General features: G+C 35.8%; 1 protein-coding gene across 1 annotated transcript in view; it reads left to right on the forward strand.

Moving 5' to 3' along the window:
* LOC126973803 (uncharacterized) overlaps positions 1 to 21421 on the forward strand; it is a 315906-nt gene extending 294485 nt beyond the window's left edge. Inside the window, exon 5 of the transcript XR_007731421.1 lies at positions 21336 to 21421. The gene's annotated coding sequence lies outside the window, so the exon portion shown is untranslated. The remainder of the gene's footprint in view (positions 1 to 21335) is intronic.
* Positions 21422 to 24623: the final 3202 nt, after the last annotated feature.

A 24623-nucleotide genomic window follows, 5' to 3' on the forward strand; every position in this document is an offset into this window, starting at 1 on the left:
CTGTTGTTAAGTGATCACCGCCGCCCACAATCTCTTGCAACACCAGAGGAATCACAGGAGCGTTGCCGGCCTTTAAGGAAGGTTTACGCGCTTTTTTTGAAGGTACCCATGTCGTATCGTCCCTGAAACACTGCACAAGGAAGCTCATTCCACAGCTTTGTAGTACGTGGAAGAAAGCTCCTTGAAAACCGCACTGTAGAGGACCGCCACACATCCAGATGGTGAGGATGATATCCTAACTTGTGGCGTGTCGTGCGAAGGTGGAATTCGGCGGCAGGAATCAGGTTAAACATCTCTTCGGAACACTCCCCGTGATAAATGCGGTAGAAGACACACAATGAAGCGACGTCTCTACGCAACGCCAAGTGATCCAGCCGTTCACAGAGCACTGGGTCCCCGACAATTCGAGCTGCTCTGCGTTGCACGCGGTCAAATGGATCGAGCTGATACTGGGGTGCGCCAGACCAGAGATGACAGCAATATTCCATGTGTGGCCGGACCTGCGCTTTGTAGAGCGCTAGTAAGTGGGCCGGCTTGAAGTATTGCCGTGCTCTATTAATGACGCCCAGTTTCTTTGAAGCCAATTTGGCTTTGCCTTCCAGATGACCACGAAATTAGTATTACGATACTAGGCGAGGCTTTGAGGGAAGTGTTGTCGAAGAGCGGTGATACGACAAATGGGGTTTTTTTAGTGATAAACGCGCAAACTTGAGTCTTCTGGGGGTTAAATTGGACAAGTTTCAATTTTCCCCATTCCGCGACCTTCTCAAGAGAGGACTCGATAGAAGACACAAGTTTCTCCCGGCACTGGTCGACGATTTCCCGGGAGAGACCTGCATGGCCCGTGTATATGGCATCACCAGTGCTGTCGTCTGCATAGCAATGAATGTTGGAGGTGTCCAACATATCATTGATATGCAGAAGAAACAGCGTGGGAGACAGCACACAGCCTTGGGGCAGTCCTGAATTCACGGGCTTCGGGTTCGAGCAATATCCGTCGACAACAACCTGTATGCTACGCCCAGTGAGGAAGCTGGAGGTCCACTTGCACAAGCTCTCGGGAAGCCCAAATGATGGAAGTTTGGAGAGGAGCGCCTTGTGCCATACACGATCAAAGGCCTTCGCTATATCCAGGCTAACTGCCAGGCCTTCCCCCTTGCTTTCAATAGCCGCAGCCCATCTATGTGTCAGGTATACCAGAAGATCACCTGCCGACCGACCATGGCGAAACCCGTATTGTCGGTCGTTGATCAGCTGGTGACCCTCTAGGTATACCAAGAGCTGACAGCTAATTATGCTCTCCATGATTTTGGAGAGCAGAGAAGTAATAGCAATAGGCCTGTAGTTTGCCGGATCCGAACTGTCTCCTTTTTTTTGGATCGGATGAACAAGGGCAGACTTCCATGAGTCAGGGACTAAGCCTTTAGAATAAGAGTGCCGGAATAAACGCGTTAGCAGCGGCATCAACTCAGGGGCACACGTTCTAAGCACGATTGGAGAAATGCCATCCGGCCCGCTCGACTTCCTGACGTCCAACGAAAACAGAGCTCGCCTAACAGTTTTCTGTCTGAACTGTACTTCAGGCATAGAGCTCTGACACCGCGGGATGGTCGGCGGTGTTTTTCCGTTGACGTCAAGAGTCGAGTTGGAGGCGAAAAGAGTGCACAAGAGATCGGCTTTCTCTTTTGCCGTATGGGCCAGGGTGTCATTCCTCATGTGCAACGGCGGCATGGCCGGCTGGCTTAAGTTACCAAGAGCAGCTTTTGACAACGACCAGAACTTGCGTGTTCCGGTCGGGTAACTAGAAAGCTGTTCGCCGATTTTGACGACGTGTATTGACTTTGCACGGGCGATTTGCCGCTTAAAAAATCTGGAGGCACGGTTGTATTTCCTCTTAAGAACTGTGCAGTTCCGATCCTTTGTGCCCAGCGCCGCAACCCAAGTTCGATACGCCTGTTTTTTGCAGATGCTGCTTTAACTGACGCATCGAACCAGGGCTGTGATCTGCCACCGATGGGTACTACAGAGTTTGGTATAAAAATATCCATACCCTGTAGTATCACATCGGCTACTGCAACGGCGCAGGCACTAGGATCATCCGAAGGGAAGCAAACCCTGCCCCATGGGTAGGATGCAAAAAAGGAACGCATCCTATCCCAATCTGCTGACTTGTAGTACCAAACGCGGCGGGTCGCTGGTGGTCTGCGACGTTGGCGTCGGATAGGCACTCACTCCTGACCAGGCAATGGTCGGACGTTCCGAGAGGGGCGTCGACAAAGACCTGGTAACCATCGGGATGTGTAGTCAGCAGAAGATCCAATAACGACGGCATGTGGCTATCCACATCCGGGAGCCGCGTTGGCGACTCAACCAATTGGGACAGACCATACGCCAATGCAAAATTATGCACAGATGGCGATCTGTGCATAATGCTGCGTAGTCTGTGGTACGTGATCCAAGCCATTCGGCATTGTGCCCGTTGCTATTAATTCAATTCAAATCACCCATGACTACGATTTCAGCGGAGGGGATCTGTGTAAGCACGTCGTCAATTGCCGCTTGAACGTAGCCCATGAGATCTTCGGTTTCTGCGTTACCACTATGGGACCTGTAGACACACGCATAGATGCGAACGCGGTTCTCTAAATCTACGCGGAGCCAGAGAATAGACAGGTCCCTACCCTCAAAATTGCCGAGACGGCGACAGCAGATATCCCCCCTAACGTACACACATACCCCGGCATGAGGCAAAAAATTGTGCTCAATTTTGTACCCGGGGTACGTTAAATATGACGTATCGCTAGGTCGAGATATCTGCGTCTCAGTAAGGAAACACAAGGCCGGCTGTGCCGTCTCAAGGTGGTGGTGGACGGCAGCGTGACTCTCCCACTTCTAAAAAGCCCTTAGTCGCCTCTTACGACACCCATGGGCCTGGGACTCCCCTATTCTTTTTACGCCCCGGGAAAAGTACAGGGCAAAATCTATAAGCGTACCGTTTTTTGCATTAATAATTCACACAAAATAAATTTAAAAGTTGCTAAGCTGTCAGTCGATGACCTATGAGTAAGCTTTCACTACAGTGTTGTTCGAATCGAGTCTTTGTTTCGTATCGTCAACTAATTAACGTAACTTCTAATTATGAGATACTGGTTGTTCATTGTTCTAAACGATTTGTTCTTTAATACGTGGATACTTTGTTGCAATTATAAGTGAGAATTATTCAAAGCACTTGTGGTGCAAGAATGAACATTTGATGTTGAGTCGCTGTTGCTATACGTGCGGTCTTTGCGTAAAATATATTATGACGTGTATAGACTTGACTGTATTTGACTGACATAACCAGTGGGAGGCTCCTTTGTACAGGATGCCTTTGCAAGCTAGATTATGGGTACCACTACGGCGCCTATTTGTGCCGTGAAGCAGTAATGTGTAAGCAGTAATGTGTAAGCATTACTGCTTCACTTCATTACTGCTGTGAAATTACTGGGCAAATGAGACTGAACATCTAATGTCGCAAGGTGACGAGAGCAATTGTAGTGCCACTTAGAATTTTTAGGTTTTTCAAGAATCCTGAAAGGCATTGCATTGTTATGGGCAGGGCGTATCAATTACCATCAGCTGCACTACTTGCTCGTCTGAAAAAAAAAAAAGAAAAAAAAACAGAGGTCGTTTAAATGATTCTTTATATGAACTTATTACAATAGTACCTAGTTGTATCACTTTTTATAATAGGTGTCGCTCTAAATATTTACTTTATCGCTTAGTAACTGAATGAATCAAGCGCGCCTCTATATATACCCGTAAGGATTATTTTCAAATGATATCGATCTGTGTTATAATAAACAACATGTAAGAAATATTAAGCAAGTTGTTTACTAAGCAGCTAGGTATGTCACCTTTACACCGATAGATACATATCGAATACTATGCAATTGCAAAAATACTTTAATAAAGTGACCTTCGTAAAATATGATATAATTTTATAGCATTGTATATATACATGTATTAAAAAGTAAAGCATATATGTTAAGATTTGTTATTTTTATTATTTTATACTATGTTGGATAATGATCGCGAATAATATTTCTGAGATTAATTACACAAATAAAATTTGAAAACTAAAACTTATGAACGATGAGGGACTCGAAACCGCGACCTCTCGCGTCCCGTGTGAGCGCTCTTTCCTACTGAGCCAACCGTTAGTGTGACGTATAAAATCTTGTATGCTTTGTTTAACTCTCAGGTTGTGGCTTAATGCACAGGATCTAATTTACAGTTAATGACCTGTTCAACTCTAATATTTGGATATTAGGAAATTAACTTGTGATGTCGCTCTTGCAAATCTAAACAATTTGTTTTGTTTTAAAGTGATAACTCTCACTTCTGGGATTAGTTACACAAATAAAATTTGAAAACAAAATTCGAACCCGCGACCTCTCGCGTCCCGTTGGACTCAGTTGGAAAGAGAGCTCGCAAGGGACGCGAGAGGTCGCGGGTTCGAGTCCCACATCGTTTATAAAATTTTGTTTTCAAATTCTATTTGTGTTGTTATAGAATATTCTATGAAATTAATACTAGTATTACACATTTAAATAATAAATTATATTTTACAATATTTTAAGACGCGTGTAAATTTTAAATAATTTAAAATACAATTTTGCTTAAAACTACTCTCGCCCCTAAACTAGGAAAGCCCGTGACATAGGGGTCAGTTTCTTCCCTATTGTACAATAAAAATATCAAAGAAATACATCAACATATTTTAAGGTAAGTGACTAACATTAATTGATTATGTAACTAATGATGACAACAGTAACTAATTTAGTTAATTTAGAGTATGTGTGTGTGTGTCGTATGTTTGCATGAGTGTGTGTGGTGTGAAAATATGTTTAGCTTTGTATTTATCAAATACTATACTAATATAAGTAATTTAAGTTCATTAACATGTTCTTGAGTTTATTACTAAGTTCAAATATATAAGAATGCATAATTTTAAGTTTTAGTTAATGTTTTTGTATAGTATGGTCGTTAATTTTTTTTTTGAAAAATTATAATAAGATTCATTGTTTTAGTAACAGTAAACGTTGTAATCCAATAAAGATTAATCTGCTCAACAAACAAGTTTATGCAACAACATTGGCATTGTATAGTGAAATAGTAAGCAGAATTTTTTTTTGGCTCAAAATTCTTCATACTTAAATGAAATTTCTTCGATGAATTTATTGATTAATGCTGCTGAGCAAGCTCAACGGATACACCAATATCCTACATAAATTAAATTTATTTTTTATGAACATGTACTAACATTATTTTGTAGAGGCGTCTAAAAGATTTTGCTAAATGAAAAACTTCAAGCCTCTAGAGATTAGTTGGATGGATATTAAGCTCGCTACTCGCTACTTAGCGTAATTCAATTTGAAAGGCATGTTAAAAATAATAAGACACCAGCTTAGCTCTAAACGTAGCTAGAACATTGTAAGGCTACGAAGGCTTGTATCTCCGGGGACTCGTAGCACAGTCGCTTGTAGCCCGCTAGCTACGACCCGTAGCAACGGAGGTCCTACGTTAACGAACACAGAGTTAGTAACGATATAGAATGTCGCTCCATATTTATCGCTTAGTAATTCGGATTTTTTTTTTTTACTTAATAAATAAATATTACATTAATATAATTAATCACAAATAGAGTTCACGCTTACACATTTCAGTTCTTGAGAACTTGAAAATAGAGCATAATAATTTAATCAAAAAGGCAGATAATATGTATTATAATATTTATATATGAACGATGGGGTTGACAATAATCTTATTTCATCTTCGTTGTGCAGTCAATCTTATTTCATCCAAACTACTTATGGAGCTTCAAGCCTACAGCATATTCCCACCTAATGGGGCAATACTCTGAAATTAAAAAAAAATCTTCACTTGGCCAAACCACCTCAACATTTTCCTTTTCAATAGTTGTATTTCTTCTTGACTAAACTATTTCTTTTTGACGTCATATAGCTATATATATATCCCCAATAACTAGTTTCTGAAACTGTCATTCAAAAATAAATCCACACATATTACGAAAAGATAAACAAAATATTTCGTTACATAAATATTCAATTTTTCTCCACAAATTTCCCATCCTAGTTGTCATCCTAAGAGTCAATGGAAGTTTATCTTTTAGAGTATCTTTTTTTTAGTTAGGAAAAAATTAACGGCGACTCCGTCTATATGTAATGCATCTACGGTCAGAAATAAAGCACCATCTGAGACGTACGTAATCAGTATCGTTCATCGCCCCACGCAACCGGTAGTTGGATTTCTTGAACCGTGAAATTTTATCAAGAGAATTAATCTCATGAAACTTTTCCCTTTGGACAGTGTTCTTTTGCTTTTTAATCTAAAGGAAATTGATTCAGATTTTAATCTAGGCCTGACCAGATGAAAAGCAGATTTCAATGAACAAATGGAATAATTTTAAGTTTCTTAAAAGGCATAATTTTTTTGCGCTCTTTTAGACCACATATACAATATTGTACTGTCAATGCTATTGCCTTAAAATAATAATAATATAGTCCCAGGCTGTCGGATCACTTAGATATTCAGCTGTGGAGTAAGTAGGATTTACGACGGAGACATTATTTAATAAAACATTTAAATTTATTTGTAGATAATGCCTGAACAGTGGCTGGGACTTTATTATAAAAGTGTATACATTTACTTTATTACAAAGGTGACAACTTTTGTGAACGTCTATTAAGTTTTCATAAATTTAACTTACATTATTACGGACAGGCAAAGCGCTGGAATTTAGCGCTGGGGCGTACCCCAAGAGATTCTAGTTCGGATACCGTATCGTTCATAAATTTTTGTTCTAATTAAATTTATTTTCATGTTTTTTTTAATATAAGAGGGGGCAAACGGGCATGAGGCTTACGAGATGGGGAGTGATGAGGCAACCGCCCGTGAAAATCCGCAAGGCGTCAAGAGATGCGTTGCCGGCCTTTAAGAAGGGAGTATGCTCTTTTCTTGAAGGTCCCTAAGTCCACAAAGTGGCTATGCGAGGCAAGAAATTTCTAACAAATAAACTAAAAAATGGAATGCCAGACGTCTACGTGATGCGCGTGGTACTTTGCACGTAGTGTCCAGTGGTGGGATTCGGCCGCTGGAATCAACCCGAACAGCCAGCTCCTCTGAGCACTCCCCGTGATAAATCCGGTAAAAGATGCAGAGAGAACCTACATCTCTATGCAATGCCAAAGAATCAAGCTGATCAGAGATGACTTGACTGTCGATACTGGGGAGCACCCGCCCGAGAACAGTACTCCATGTGAGGACGAAGTTGCGCCTTAAACAGTTGCAAGCGGTAGATTATAGTGAAGTAATGTCTGAAGAGGCCAGTTTGGCCTGCTCTTCCAAGTGACCATGGAACTGAACGTCGCTCGATGTATCGACACCTAGCATGCCGATACAGGCTGTTAGAGTAAGAGAAGTGATCAGGGAGTAAATAAGTAGTCAATAATTATTATTATGTACTCAATAATTATTATTATGTAATTCTTCTAAAGTCTATCCTCCTATTTATTCATAGAGACGTTTAACTTTTAGTGTATATTTTAGGCAAAAATAGATAAAATATCCATTATAATATGTACTCCTAAGTTTATTCGACAATCCATTAGGCTCCTTTCAATTTCAAAACTTATTCAACACAAACATACTAAATATATTTTGATCTTTTCAACTAAAATAATAGACAATTCTATCCGTTATATAGACAATATAAGCCACATACACTTAAGAAAACTACTCGAATCATCATTTCTAATCTTAGCTTTACCATAATTCCAAAACTACCTGGGGAAGTTTCCGCTTGAGTAATTTATGTTTTTAATCTTTCGACTTTTATAATAAAACCATTTTGAATCTCAACCCTCCATAAAAACTTTTTTGCAACTTAGCTTTTAGGAACATAACAAAAACCATAGAAAAAGCAATGGGCACTTATTAAAGTAATGCCACATAATGCGATTTAATTAATCAAAAACTTCCCAATACCTCAAGTGGCAAGTTATAAAGTGGGTTTATAGCTACATGCAAAAGGCGTTGGTTCGCTTCCCCTTATTACGCGGTAAGCCGCCTTAGGCCCCCACCTCGTACCCTCAAATACCTACCTGTCACAACAATAAAGCCAAACAATAACAGTTGCGGAAGTAAAAGAATAAAAAGAGATGAAAAATTATAGCGAGCATCAAGACGGGAATTACAATTTGTATAATTTTACGAGCCCGCTGCTGAAAACAACGTGTTATAAGAAGTAGGTATGCATACCTAAGAATTTATTCATTATATTTTTCATATAGACGAGAACTCGATTGTGACTATCTAAACATTGAATAGGATTTTATTTACAATTTAATTCGTTTTTATTGCTTAATATTATTCAATTGTTATAATATAATATATTTTGTAAAATAAAAGGGTAAATTAGACATTATTCCTTCAAAGCCTTTTAAACCAACTAAGTACTTAAATATTGTGTACTTGTAAATAAATATATATTTAATAAATTCTTCTTCTTCTTCTAACTGGGTCCCTCACCGCTGAGGATCTTGACTCCGTTTTGCTAATTTTCCTGATTGCCGCTCTCAACTTTTCTCTGTTGGTTGGTTTGTGGAGAGCGTAACTCGGATGTAAGTTTTTTTTTTTTTATGGAATAGGAGGACAAACGAGCGTACGGGTCACCTGTTGTTAAGTGATCAACACCAGAGGAATCACAGGAGCGGTGCCGGCCTTTAAGGAAGGTGTACGCGCTTTTTTTGAAGGTATCCATGTCGTATCGTCCCTGAAACACCGCACAAGGAAGCGCATTCCACAGCTTTGTAGAAAAGTAGAAAACGTCGTAGACATGTCCAATTCACACTTTCCTATTTGTTTTAGTGAAATGCTTGCTCTCATATATTATATTTACTTAGCTCCTGAGGTGGTAAGCTGCCACACCGCGCGTGGCGCACGAGCCAGTCTTACGACGTCACGTCTTACCGACGCCAAGGTCAACGGGCTCGGGTTACAAAATAAAATTTATTGCTTTTGAAGTGTTTGGGCTTGTTAATAAAAACGAACATCAACGCTTTTATTTTTAAACAAGCTAGCGCTTTGTTAAATAACATAAACAATAGATATTGCGTAATTTGAACAAATTTCGTATAAACTAGGGCTGTCATGCTTTTACTATGTTTTTTTTAGATTTACCTACAGATTAAATTTCGATTATAACTGATGAATGTTGTAATTTTTTATAACTAAAACACACTTCAAAGTTACTAATTAGTAATAGAATAGTTACTAAAACATCATAGATAATACAAAATAGAATTTTTAAATCGACTGCTACAGATAATTTTTACGGCTGACCGCATTTTGACGGCTTGTCGTATTTTACACAGGTAAAGTTTTTTTAAATTTAAAAAAAAAATCTTTTATAGTCTGTTAAATTATAGTGGAATGCTTCATTGCATAGGATTCCATCTGTGTGTGTCCTACGGTGCCTTTTCCAGTCGTAACGAAGTAATGTGCAAGAATAATTATTGTGTCTTGGTTTAAAGGGCACTGTGGATATTGAAACTGCAGGGCTAATGAGTCAAAGTCAAAGTCAAATAAATTTTTCAATTAGGCTTACATTAAGCGCTTTTGTATCGTCATTATAAATTTTCCTTTAATATTATTGAATCTATCATAATATGTTCAGAAAAATAGCTCGTGAGAAGAACCTACAAGAAACTCAATGACCAATCTTTTCAATTGGATAGAGTATTCTACAATGGCTGTAATATACATAACAAATTAGTTTGTAAGGTGCTGCCGTCTATGAATGGTGTTCAAAGTTAAAAGCATTTCAAAAATCAAATATTTCATAAAATATATTAACGAACAAACTGTACAATAAAATTGACTTTGAGACATAAGATTTTATGTCTGTAAGTGATGTCGCACAGACTTCTAAGTTCAAACATGAGTGCACTGCATTGTAATTCACAGGACGTATCACTTACTATCATTTCCGATTCCTGCCGCCGAATTCCACCTTCGCACGACACGACACAAGTTAGGATATCATCCTCACCATCTGGATGTGTGGCGGTCCTCCACAGTGCGATTTTCAAGGATCTTTCTTCCACATACTACGTAACTGTGGAATGAGCTTCCCTATGCGGTGTTTCCGGGACGATACGACGTGGGTACCTTCAAAAAAAGCGCGTTCATATTTCTTAAAGGCCTGTTTCCTCTTGTGTTGCAAGAGATAGTGAGAGGCGGTGATCACTTAATACCAGGTGACCCGTACGCTGGTTTGTCCTCCTTTTCCATAAAAAATCTCATATAGGCACCTTTTTACGTAAAAAATATTAATAATATTCGGTATAGTTTGCTTGTTATACGATGATGGTATTGTTACGTAAAAAGTTGTACGAGTATACAACATTATGATCCAACAAAACAAGAATTCTCATTATGTCACTCGTGTCACACTTTCATTCAAGTCTTTTACTTCAGCGGAGTTTACACGAGTGTTCTTGAATGACTGTAGTGCGTTCTTTACACTTGCATTTCTTGCGAGGTCATTGACTTTGAACACTAACAGATTCCTGAGTTTTGTGAACGTTATTGTGTATTGTGTGAAGGTATAATAAGTTAGTATTATTTAGAGAGTACTGTTGGATATAGTATATCAATAGAAATATTTAATTGAAATTTATATTATACAATGGTTAAATCTTTCATTAAATAAATTAACAAAAACTACGAATAAAAAACCGACTTCAAAAACTCAAAAGAATAAAATAACTTAAAAAAAATTAATTTAATACACATCTTATGCAAACCTTTACCTTTAATATTTATAATATACTAGCTGACCCGACAGACGTTGTTCTGTATATAATAAATAAAATAATGCTTTTTATGAATTTGTCCATAATATTTCATAACTGTTGTTGTAATGAAATTGTTTCACAGCAGAATTATTTGATTGTTCTGCACGACGGGGGCCACGTCAAAGGATAAACTAAACTGTTCTTTTTATTTAATTTCGAGAATTTGCATGTTTATTTACCTTTGAAACCTTCTCTGGACTTCCAAAAATAATTCAAGACCAAAATTAGCCAAATCGGTCCAGCCGTTCTCGAGTTTTACCGAGACTAACGAACAGCAATTCATTTATATATATATATAGATTTCGATTTATATGTGCTACCTATTAATAGGTTTTAAGTCGATGCCAAGCCCTAAACAAAATAAAACTTAATATTATAAACAGCTAATTTTTATTTCAAATTAATACTTAATACTTAATAGTTAATAACGTTATTTATATAAATAACAAAATTAATTAATTACAATTAGAAAATATCATTAAAAACCCTATCGGCAGGTAAGGTGCCCATGAAGCTGGCAACGTTACCTCTTTGTATGGCCAAACTTATCCTTTCACAGAGGAAACAGCTCACTTACTGTAATTATGAAAATGCCGTCTGGCCACGCATCACAAGTGGGCAGACCCGCTTGTGATGTTTTGTTCTAGACGAAGCTATCCCGCTTAAAGTCACACGTGGAAAGTGTAGGTACCTACTATTACATTTGGCTTCGCACCGAATTCAAAGCTATCAATATACACCAGGCCGTTAAATTGTAAGAAATGAAGTCGATTGTCAATCTACTGTTTTATTATAACATAAATAGTGAAATTGTAATATCACGGCTTTGACAATATAATATATCTCATGTTCTTCTAAGTAAGTAAGTCTAACAACCAAAACTTAAACATGCTATGAGTAATTAAAAAAGACTTGTACCAACCATCAACAGAAAATTTATTGAAATTCAATCAATTTTTTTTTAAATCATATATTTTACGTCAAACCCATTCGAAAAAAATGTGACAGTCCTGAGAACGCGTTACAAACTCAGCGGGCCCTTTTTAAATATTGTTAATTAATTCTTGTCCAAATATGCTAGAATGAGATTGCAGCTAAGCATTAAGATATTGATAACGAAGTAGTCGGGTATTGGTTGTAAGTGGAGGTATTTAGGGAGTCTGACATAATATGCTGATGAACATTCTTTCAGGAAGGACATTCTTTCACGAGGGAAAGGTCGTTCCCTTCCCTCGTGAACGGGTGCTACTTGTGGTGGCAGGATGATCCTGTTACCAACAAATCAGCTTCATGTTTTAAAATTAAAGTTATTATATTTTCTGCAATCGGTATTTAAATGCTTACAAAACGCCTTTACTTATGGAGTGTGTGGATTGTTGCATCTACTCAATTACTCAAGTTTTTACATATTAATTAACATTTACTTATTCAATTTACTCGTGTAAGGCATTACTTCTAAGTATTTGACGTTTGAGTATTTTTGTTGAGTCACTTTACAAATATTGCATTTGAAATGATTTGTAAAACGATGAAGGTTTAAATGTTGATTTAAAAGAGTGGCATTAAGTTTCTTGCCACTTATTTTCATCAACCTAAACCATTTGCGATGTGACTGTAAATTTTAAAAGAAAACTTGACATTCATAGGTGTAATTTTTTTGAGTTACGTCACTTCACCTTGAGACAATATAAGATGTCAAGTCTCATTTGCCCAGTAATTTCACTAGCTACGGCGCCCTTCAGACCGAAACACAGTAATGCTTACACATTACTGCTTCACGGCAGAAATAGGCGCCGTTGTACCCATAATATTAATTTTAATTAAAAAAGGTACATTATGTTTTAATGCGAGGGCCTAGTTAGTCAATTTATTTAAAAAAAAAATCATAAGGTCACTATAAGATGTTAATAAAAGCTAATTAAGTAATTACTTAAGACAGCAATACCCTTAAGTTGAGACTGAGTAAACTTACCGAGTTGGTATTGCATGGATTTTTCAACTTTTTCCGAAAGAAGAACTGAGTTGCGAGTTTTTTTTATTACAAGTTATGTTTTGATGGGATTCAATTTTCTATAGGTAGTCCTAGAAGTAAGAAAAAAAGTGTAAGTACGAAGTTATACTTCTCTGGCCTAACAAAGCAAAAATAGTTTAAATTATTTATTCCTAGTGCTACGTTTGAAGAAAGAAGAATATTGATGTAAGAATCTTGCAACGATGGCTTTGACAATTAATTATTAAATAACGGATACGGCGGGCTTGAACCCTTTGCCTATCCTAATAATGGACGAAGAAACCAAAAAGAAAAAACTAACGAATGTCGCAATAGTTAGAAAATTTTAGGAACCAACTTCACCCTGTTGCTTTTGTGTCACAGTGAAGCGCGCGGCTCTTGAAATTTCACTCTCATCATTTTTTCATAACGCTCCTAAAGAAATATAACTTCAAAAAATGTCCACATAGGCAACCAAAGTTAGGCATCCATAGCAGAACATGCAATAAATGTCTCGTCTCATTGTATTACTTGGCATTGATCCCAGCGGTTCAAATAACTTATAAAACATTCATGATTTTATTATACATTTATTCATTCACGACACTTTAGCGAACTTCAGAATATCCCGGAGAAGCCATGATTCGATTAGGGTAACTTTACACGTGATATTTTCTCGTTAAGATTCTTCTTGAATGATGTACACTTTTACATTTAGTTTTTTCTAGATGAAAACTCAAAGTCCATCAATCACGTCTTGCATGATAATATGCGATAGTTGTAAATTGAAAGTTCTTTATTGTTTTTATTTTATCAAATAAATAGTAATACGAAATGTATAATCTTATATATTAAATTCTCGTGTCCCGGTGTATGTTACCAAACTAGTCCGAAAAGTTTGAAGCGGTTTTCATAAAATTTTGTGTGCATATGGGGTAGGTCTGAGAATCGGCCAACATCTATTTTTAGAACTCTAAATGATAAGTGTGACCCACACCGAAATATGTTTTTTATTTTTTTGACATTTAAATTATTCTTTTACTATGTTTCACCTCACGATCAACACCTATTTTTGTATCGCGATTTTAATATTATTCTATTCCATCCACAAAACCGCTATAGGGTTGCAAGATAGCAATCGAATACAATAATAATTGTAGTAGTTTAGTAGGTCTGAGAGTCGGTTGTATCTATTTTTTAAACCCCAAAAATTTTAATTATTTTAATTACTTTATATGGCAATACAACGTTTGCTGGGTCAGCTAGTAGAATATATTAATGCATTTTGTAAAGAGTTTCTCACATTTCAAAGTGATAATGTATGTTTGTTTTCATTTGAAATAAGTATGAATAATCTACTGTTAACTTAAAAAATAACACCGGCTATATTGTTGATAATAAATAATTCTATTAAAAGTCCAAGCACATTTTAGTTGAATCATTTTAACTTTATTATTTCATCGTTTCAATTCATGGAATTTCATTCAAGTTTACTTAATTTATTCATTAATATCGTTAGATTGCTTACAAAGTTTCAGCGACATTTGAATCTGTAAATTCTTTAATTAATTAACACCCCTTTACATCGGACGCTGCTCTTTGACGAAACTATTTATTTGCATTTGGAAATGGCAAATCCATTAGCTAAATGAGAGTTGGGACTGAATGGTCATTGAAAGATGTCGTGTGTCAGAAAGCTAAAAGGAATTGAGTTATACATTTCAAATGTTAAATATTTTGGGAAAATTTCCAGCTAAAAATTTATTAGAATTAATTTATTGTCTATTGAAAAATGGGAAGAGACGAGCATGACATTCAGCTGATGGAAATAGATACGCCCTGCCCATTACAATGTACTAGTGACGCTCAGGATTCTTGAAAAACCTAAAAATTCTGATCGGTACAACAATTACGCTCGTCACCTTAAGACATAAGATGTTAAGTCTCATTTGCCCAGTAATTTCACTAGCTACGGCGCCCTTCAGACCGAAACATAGTAATGTTTACACATTACTACTTCACGGCAGAATTTGCCGTTGTGGTACCCATAACCTAGCCGGCATCCTGTGCAAAGGAGCCTCCCACTAGTAAATTATTTATTTAGTTATAAGTAATATTGTACCACTTGATTCATATATTTATACTCGAGTTCTTTAAAACATGACTTTTTCGCGGGGAGATTTTTTGAGCATTGGCACCTTATCTACTTGATAATACGTAGAGTGAGTAGAACACATAATCTATACTAATATATAAAGCTGCAGTGTTTGTTTGTTTGTTTGTTTGTTTGTTTGTTTGTTTGTTTGTTTGTTTGAACGCGCTAATATCTGGTACTACTGGTCCGATTTGAATGATTCTTTCAGTGTTGGGTAGTCCATTTATCGAGGAAGGCTATAGGCTATGTTTTTTTTTTCAAAATTAGGGATCCGTAATAAAATTGCTATTTTGTAACACAAGGTGTAAAATCGAAAACCTATTTTTGCGTGCGCTGCAAAAACTATTGACAATAGAACAAAATGATGTACAGGCTATAATATAGGCAATATTTTATTACTTATAAAACTATCGCGTGAATTATACTTTATATGGCAAAACAACGTTTGCCGGGTCAGCTAGTATCACATATACATCGATCTTTGGTATATTTGTAAGCAAAATAAGTATTGTCTATGTTGAAAGGTGTAATTAGTTATGAAATTTCTGATGCAATCATATATTTTGATATTATAAGTAATTTTCAGTTTATTTTATTGCCCATATATTTATATTTGTACATTTATACACAATAAACTTAAATTCATGTATTCACAAAGGTTATTTATGTGATGGTAAATAATTAATAGTTTATTTTTAATTAATTATTAATTGCTATTGAGCAATCTTAACAATTTGTTATTTTTTTAAAATAATAACCCTCACTTCTGGGATTGATTACACAAATAAAATTTTAAAACAAAATGTATGAACGATGCGGCACTGAAAGTTATCAACTGTAAAGTAGATCCTGTAGATGTAGCCATAACCTGAGAGTTGAACAGATATATGAAGATTTATGAAATGTACGTAACTCGAACGGTTGGCTCAGTGGAAGAACAAAATTCAAATTCAAATTCAAATTCAAATATTTTTATTCAAAATAGGATGTGACATCAATTATTGAAAGTCAAAAACTACCACCCATTCCAAAATGAATACCTGAGAAGAATGGGCGCAACAAACTCAGCGGGCTTTTTTTTCATCGAATAAATATGTTTTCAAAGTAATATTGTACAATTAAACTTATTATTTAATAGCCTGAGGGCGGTCACTCCATTCCCAATCTGTGGTATCATTAAGAAAGTCATTTATGTTATAGTAACCTTTACCACACAAACGTTTTTTAACAATTCTTTTGAATAACGTTATTCTTTTGTTTTGAACATTTTCTAGGATCTTGTTGTAAAAGCATATACATCGCCCCACAAAAGACTTACTAACTTAACTTAGCCGAGTAGTAGGCATCATAAGTTTATGTCTGTTCCTTATGACAGTTTCTCGCAAATTCACTTGCAAAACGGGAGAGGTTACGGGTTCGAGTCCCGCATCGTTCATAAATTTTATTTTTATATTCAATTTGTGTAACAAAGCAATCTTTTAAATAATAGATCAACAAGTAACTTTTTGAAGTAATTCTAGTAAGTTAATAGAAGAGATACGATTCAATGTTTGAAAACAAAATCGATACGCGAAAAACTAAAGTTACATCTGAGCATCGGAAGTGAAATCGGAGAGTACATTCTACGCGATAACGAATGCAATTTTCCGATTCCCTGCGCAGCGGTGCTTCTTGATCTAATGATATTCTACAGCCACCTGCATTACAACAGTTAAAACATTTGAGCACTTCTCATTTGTTCTCAAAGTTCTTTATTTGCCAGATACATTCACAAGTAAAGTTGTTACAAATTTTTGAGTAGGCACATGTTTCATCTTGACAGAAATGCAAATATTTCAGTGGTTTCGTTTTATAATATTACTAGCTGACCCGGCAAACTTTGTTTTGCCATATAAAGTATAATTCACGCGATAGTTTTATAAGTAATAAAATATTGCCTAAATTATAGCCTGTACATCATTTTGTTCTATTGTCAATAGTTTTTGCAGCGCACGCAAAAATAGGTTTTCGATTTTACACCTTGTGTTACAAAATAGCAATTTTACTACGGATCCCTAATTTTGAAAAAAAAAACATAGCCTATAGCCTTCCTCGATAAATGGACTACCCAACACTGAAAGAATCATTCAAATCGGACCAGTAGTACCAGAGATTAGCGCGTTCAAACAAACAAACAAACACTGCAGCTTTATAATATTAGTATAGATAACCTAACACAATCAATAATTACTGTTACATTTAATTTGACCAACGTAAAGCCACACCTATAAGACCCTACAATATAGAATTATAATAATTAATCAAATACAAATAATTTAAGTTTTCTTTAGTGTTAATTCCGCCAATATTTGTTTTTAAACAATTCGACACGTGTTTCGCCTCTACAAGAGGCAACCTCAGGACGTGTTGTCTCGCTAAAATCTGGCACGAGACTGACTTTGTCAGCTCGTTTAAAAACAAGTATTGGCAGAATTAACACTAAAGAAAACTTATATCATTTGTATAATTATGGATTTCCGCAAAGTAACGCCTACTTCGATATTTTTTTAATTAATTAAATGTAAAGAGATAATGTAGTAAAAATAATCATAAAAATTATAATATTAAAAATAGTATTGGTGCCATTTACCACTTCGTATGATAATATTCGTTTATTGAGTAAAAAAGTCTTGTATTTAGTTTAAGATATTTTTTTTTTATGAAAATAAGGGACGAGGCGAGCAGTACGTTCATCTGATGGTAATTGATACGCCCTGCCCCATTACAATGCAGTGCCGCTAAGGATTCTTGAAAAAAGCGGCACTACAACTGCGCTCGTCACCTTGAGACATAAGATGTTAAGTCTCATTTCATTTTTATTTTTCATTTTTCTCCTGTAATTCTAGCTGTGGCCCTTCAGACCGAAACCTTGGACAAACTTAGGCTTCTTTTTAAGATGGTGTATTACTTTCAAGCTCTCTCCACTGCCGTATCAAGCTCAGAATTCGCCTAGCGTTAAATTGAAGTAAATGAAAAATATTTTGCTTTGTGACTCCTTAGACCCGACAATTCTATTACAAAAAATTGCACCCTTTCTAGCAAAGTCAAACCGTTTACAAATTAGCTTAGATAAACACTTTTGTATCGTTATTATATTTTTCGTTATTTTTAACTTCTTCTTGGTCGTATCCATCATGTCTGATCATGATGGTTGGTTGTGATAATCCGAGTACGTATGCTCGCCAACCATCGATTTCTAAACATCGCGTCCTTCAACAATCATAAAACTTCTAGCAAGGTTATCGCTGGTTTTATCCATAACATCAAAATCAAATATATCAATCAAAATAGGATATGAAATCACTTAATTAACGTCATAACCAACATTCGAAATAAAATTATTTTTCCAGTGGGAGGCTCCTTTGCACAGGATGCTAACAACGGCGCCCATTTCTGCCGTGAAGCAGTAATGTGTAAGCATTACTAGGTTTCGGTCTGAAGGTCGCCGTAGCTAGTCAATTTACTGTGCAAATGAGGGGTAACATCTTATGTCTCAAGGTGACGAGCGCAGTTGCAGTGCCGCTCAGAATTTTTGAGTTTTTCAAAAATCCTGAGTGGCTCTCCATTGTAATGGGTAGTGCATATCAACAACTATCTATTGTCATATAAAAAGTATGCCTCAGACATAAAAAGAACGGGCGCAAGACACTCAGCGGTCATACTTACATTCAATCTGTAGGGAACTTTGTTTGAAATTAATATTTGTATGTTATAAATTAAAAAATACCGTCATATGAATTCAATGAGGCGAAAACTTTTATAATTACTTTTTAATAAAAAACTCTGAAAGTTGTAAATCTTAACTCCACCCACAGGGACAAAACACCATTTAAATGAATCTAGTCAAATTTGTTTTACTTCACAGATATATGTGTCATTCATTCACAAAATCTTAAAGTCTTTTATTGAAAATGAAAGATTCTATTTGACTTACACACATGATGTTAGAGTTTATACAATATTTGTGACGAAAGACTGTGATAAATATTATAAATTTTTTTGCGAATAAAATGTTAACAACATCAGTAGTGTGGGTGGCTCAGGGCGGCAATACTTTACAATAGACTTAATACACCCGGGATTAGTATTTAGTACCGATAAGCCCCTTTTATAGAAAAATGAACAATAGTTCTTTCATGTAAATGAAATGAAGGGAGACTAATGTACACATTATCAGATAAGGGATATTTTTGTAAAATCACACATAATTCCGGCCAACTGGTCTAATTAAATTCGATTGCGGTCTATCGTGTTTGAATAAAATTGATATCTGTGGTAAATTAGCAATATGGTATTTATTGATTAAGATTCGAATCTGTTAGACTTATAACCAACTATATATCGCAGTCTACAAACTATTTATTTACTTACAATTTGATGGTTAAAGGGATCAATTTATTCAAACAAAACAAATCGTATAACTATATTTACAATTACAATACCATGACTACATAAAATTAAACCTATTATTACATTGAAGCGTAGCAAGAATACTGACAGCATTTCCGCGTTGGATAGCAAGGCTGATCTGTTGACCGGGATAGCTGCCAGCGCTTGGGTTTCCAGTAGCCTTATTAAAGCGCGAAGATAGTATTTTGAACATTCTCCGCGCCTCTGGGCCCCACGGGCCAACTGTCTCGATACCAAACGGCACAAAGATGTATGACTCACTAAGACCAATATATTTGCGATGCTTGCCGTCTTCGGCAGTCGAAGCAGCAGCCCCAGCACTAACTATTTCTTACTTTTGTAGCCGCCTTGGGCACTTTTTGGTAGGGGAAAATATTATGAGTTTGCGTCACCGACATGCTTATGACTAGCGCACGCGATAAAATATAAGTTGTTTGAAGGCAAATATTGGCGGAATTAACACGAAAGAACATTTGGATAATTATGGATTTCCGCAAAGTAACGCCCACTTCAATAAATAATATCACAGTAAAATTGTAATCAGAAATGGCCCACAATAATCACGTGTTATATTATTTTTCCAGTATGTAAAACCAGACACAAAATCCCAGCAATAGACATCATATAACACGGTAACACCCGCACGTGCCACGTATATTTAGGCATTAGTAAAATCGATGGATGGTATACCCTTCTCGAAACTTTCTAACGACATAACCGCGTGCAATTGATATGCCCCCAGAGTAGGCCCATTGTAAAGAAAGGAAAATCCCTATTCGAAAATCTTGTGAGAGTAAAGTCGGGCATCAGTATTCGTAGCATGTCGCGTGGTGTCGGTCCCTCCCCGCGGTAAACTCCTTCAGTAATTTGACTTTGTTATAACTCAGTTTACTTGTTTGTCGCTGTAGATTTATTAGTTTAATGAAATAACCAGCTGTTTGAGGTGTCGCTAATTATGATTCCTGTAGTTAAATTGTTATTACGTTAAAACATTGTAATTAGTTTTAGTTGAAACTGTACATGTGTTAGATTAGGTATGCTTATAAAAGTGTTATTGAAGCGAAACTTTACGTGTGTTGCAATATTACAATTGACACATGACATTGACTTTTGATATATATATTCAAGATAGATTGACGGATGAGATAATATAATCAGAGTTCTGAATAATAATACATAGTTACTAGTGGACCGACAGACGTTGTCCTGTACACACGTCTTAAATTTGAAAAATCGGTCCAACCGTTAGAAAGCGTTCACTAACATACATATGAGCAGGAGAATTATATTATATGGACGGAATTGAGAATCTAAACCAATCTAATATTCACTGGAACACACAAGAAAATCATCAAAATCGGTCCAGCCATGTAGGAAGTAGTTCAATTGTGAACCTAAACCATTCTCGAATCCACCTGAAGACACATACCAATCTCAAATTCACTGGAACACACAAAAAAATCATCAAAATTGGTCTAGCCGTTTAGGAGGTAGTTCAATTGTGAATCAAAACCATTCTTGAATTCACCTGAAGATACACAGAAAGTTTTATTAAAATCGGTCAAGCCGTTTAGGAGAAGTTCAGTTACAACAGACGCACATAAAATATATATATATATATATACTAGTGGACCCAACAGACGTTGTCCTGTACATACGTCTTAAATTTGAAAAATCGGTCCAGCCGTTAGGAGGAGTTCACTAACATACACATGAGCAGGAGAATTATATTATATAGACGGAATTGAGAATATAAACCAATCTCAAATTCACTGAAACAAACGAATAAATCATCAAAATCGGTCCAGCCGTTTAATAGGTAGTTTAATTGTGAATCTAAACCATTCTTGAATCCACCTGAAGACACACACCAATCTCAAATTCACTGGAACACACAAAAATATCATCAAAATCGGTCCAGCCGTTTAGGAGGTAGTTCAATGTGAATTGTGAATCTAAACCATCCTCGAATCCCCTTGAACTCACACAAAAAAATTCATCAAACTCGGTCCAGCCGTCTAGGAGGAGTTCAGTGACATACACACGCACACAAGAAATATATATATAAAGAATAAGATATATGCTATAAAATGAGCTATCTGTAGTTATAATTATGTCCCGTGAAAATAAGTCCATACGTTTCCGAGATTAACCGAAGCAAAAAGAAAAACAATCAAAAATGTTTCAAATTTGCTTATAATTGTCAAATAAATCTATGATAAGCGCGAGTATTACACATTTAAATAAAACACTTTTAAAAGGATTAAAACGCGTGTAATTGTAACTGCGTTTTTAAATTACGTTTTGTGTAAAAGTTACATTAAACTGAACTGTCCCCCTGAAAACGTGATATGAAAAAGTCTGGAATCGTTGGGTTAGCTTAAATAATAATAAAAATGTTACTTTTATGCTAAATCTTATGTAAAAACGCAGATACAATTACCCGCGTTTTAATCCTTTTAATAGTGTTTCATTTAATTGTGAATAATTTGAAATATTATATCTAATTATTAAAAAATATTATTTTACTATGAAACAGACTGTATTTTGAAATACAAGCCACAAATCAAACGTAAGTCGCGATTCTATTTTGAATTCTATTAAATCGAGGCATTGTCGTGGCCAATCCTATTCAGTTTTGAATAGCGAACGTCAAATTGCATTGAACGGACGTTAGAGGACCCATCGAGTACCGTTGCAGGGGGGTTAAAAATTTGAATGGAATATAGTAATGAATGGTAGGTTACGCCCACCACGCTCTTCAGTCGAACTTCCGACCACTTGGACCCTGGTCACAATGGATGAGACGGCACGGACTCAATCTGATATTGAAATTGGAACTGAGCTAACTCCGATATGCCTTTATTACTGCTACGAGTGCGGAAATCGATTACGCTATACTGATACTCCTAAATATGAATTAGCGATTGAATTTGAATGAACTTTGATATTTTACACGTAGTTTTAGATCTTATTTTAATTTAAATTAATTATAATCACTAATGTCACTTATGCTATAAGAAAACTTAAATGGCGCTGGACAGGACACAAATGGAGCAAATATATCACAGACTGGTAATCCAGAAACCTAAAAAGGAAACGGGAGGGACAATACAGGAGACGGTCATACGAACTTAGGACGATAGCAGGCAAGACATTGTCAAGGTTAGCAAAAGATAGAAAAGAGTGGAAGAAGTTGGAAGAGGCCTTTGTCAATAGACATTCAGATAGTGATAGATAAATAGTAAAGGATAGTATGTAAGTATGTATGTAAATTCTAATATCTGAAAAAAGGCTATATTATTATTATTTTAATAGATAATTGAAGAAATCGAAAAGAAATGTATATTATTCGCCAAAATACAAAAAAAGAGAGAATTGGGAATCAAATACAAGACGAACAGCATGACTGAAAAATTCTAGAGAGTACTATTCTTTGAGATTTAGATCCAGTTGGATCTAAAGTCATACATAATAGTTAGTACAAATCAAATCAAATCAAAATCATTTTATTCACGTAGCTCAAGTAAATGACACTTATGTATGTCAAAAGTTTGACATTCACTGAGAAGTTTGATGATCTTTAATGAGAATTTTTTAAATCAGATTGAATATGTTACAATGTTGTTGAGACTATCTAAGTTGAACTATTTAATATTGAAATTGTTTAACTTGAGAAAATCTTAATTTATTACTTAAATTTTATGTATATTAATAAGTAAGTAAAGGTCATTTATTAGTAAAATCTTTTATTGATTATAAAATATATTTTATTCTTAGTTACAATTCTTGAATGAATATGTACATTAGAATTTTGTGTATGTACATTATTAGTACCATTATTTAATCCTATATATAAGTAACAATTGGTTAGAGTGAGAGAAGGAGCATGCTTACCGCTGCCGTATGCGTGAGAGAAAGGGAAGTCGGACAGACTGGCAAAGGTAGACACCTTCGTAACGCGTTACGTTACGGTTGACCCTACCTTAAGAAGTTATTCTTCAAAATGTAAAATTGTATCTGTTCCTACACGACTATGCCTATGACGTTCGGCAAATTGTAAGTAATAGAGTTACCTTAGGTAAGGAACTCTAGAAAAGCAGTAATTTTAGGTTAACATATTTATTATCATAAAGAATTTTTACAATTCACTTATATGAGAACTTAAAATCTCATAAAGTTATACTTAATATTCGCAAGAAACGTATTGAATAAGATGGTAAATCACATTGGTCGTAGATTTAATTTATGTCGAAGTTAAAGAGTATTTTAAATTGGATTTTTTTTTATTAGTCAACTTTCCAGTATGTTTACGATATAGATTACATTTTAATTTAATTTACATTTATATTAAGAATGTATCTAAAATAATTCCTCAAATCAAACCTACATTTTGCTAATATATTTCTTATATTTGCATACATTTAGTGAAGTTATCCAATCTCATAACAGTTTTGTTGATATGAGCGCCCGTCGTGTCAAATCTTGGAGACAATTCAATGCGCGGTCACGAAGGGTCCGTCCCTGTCCCTCGATCAGCGCCCTAGTACTGATCATTAATGATAGCATCCCTTAATACGATACTGTGCAATGTAGGTTACTGTGCAAACATTACTCTGGGGTGTCTTTGATATTGAGGTCGATGGACTTTCGAACTAACGATAAAATTAATATTCTTGTACAGGAAACGCAAAATGGATATTTTAAGATTTGATAATTTGATTTTAGGAAGCTAACTATTGAATTGTAGGGATACAGAAGAGTGATCTACCAGTGGGAGGCTCCTTTGCATAGAATGCCGGTTAGATTATGGGTACCAAGACGGGACCAGTTTCTGCCATGGAGAAGTAATGTGTAAGCATTATTGTGTTTCGGTCTGAAGTGCGCCGTAGCTTGTGAAATTACTGGGCAAATGAGACTTAACGTCTTATGTCTCCGCAATTGTAGTGCCGCTCAGAATTTTTGGGTTTTTAAATAATCTTGAGCGGCACTGTATTGCAATTGGCAATGGGCAAGGTGTATCAGCTATCATCAACAGAACGTCCTGCTCGTCTCGTCTCTTATTTTCATAAAGAAATAAAATGATATGGCTAGCTAGCCATTTTAT

This window comes from Leptidea sinapis, chromosome 30 (assembly GCF_905404315.1).
Source record: "Leptidea sinapis chromosome 30, ilLepSina1.1, whole genome shotgun sequence".
Classification (NCBI taxonomy): domain Eukaryota; kingdom Metazoa; phylum Arthropoda; class Insecta; order Lepidoptera; family Pieridae; genus Leptidea; species Leptidea sinapis.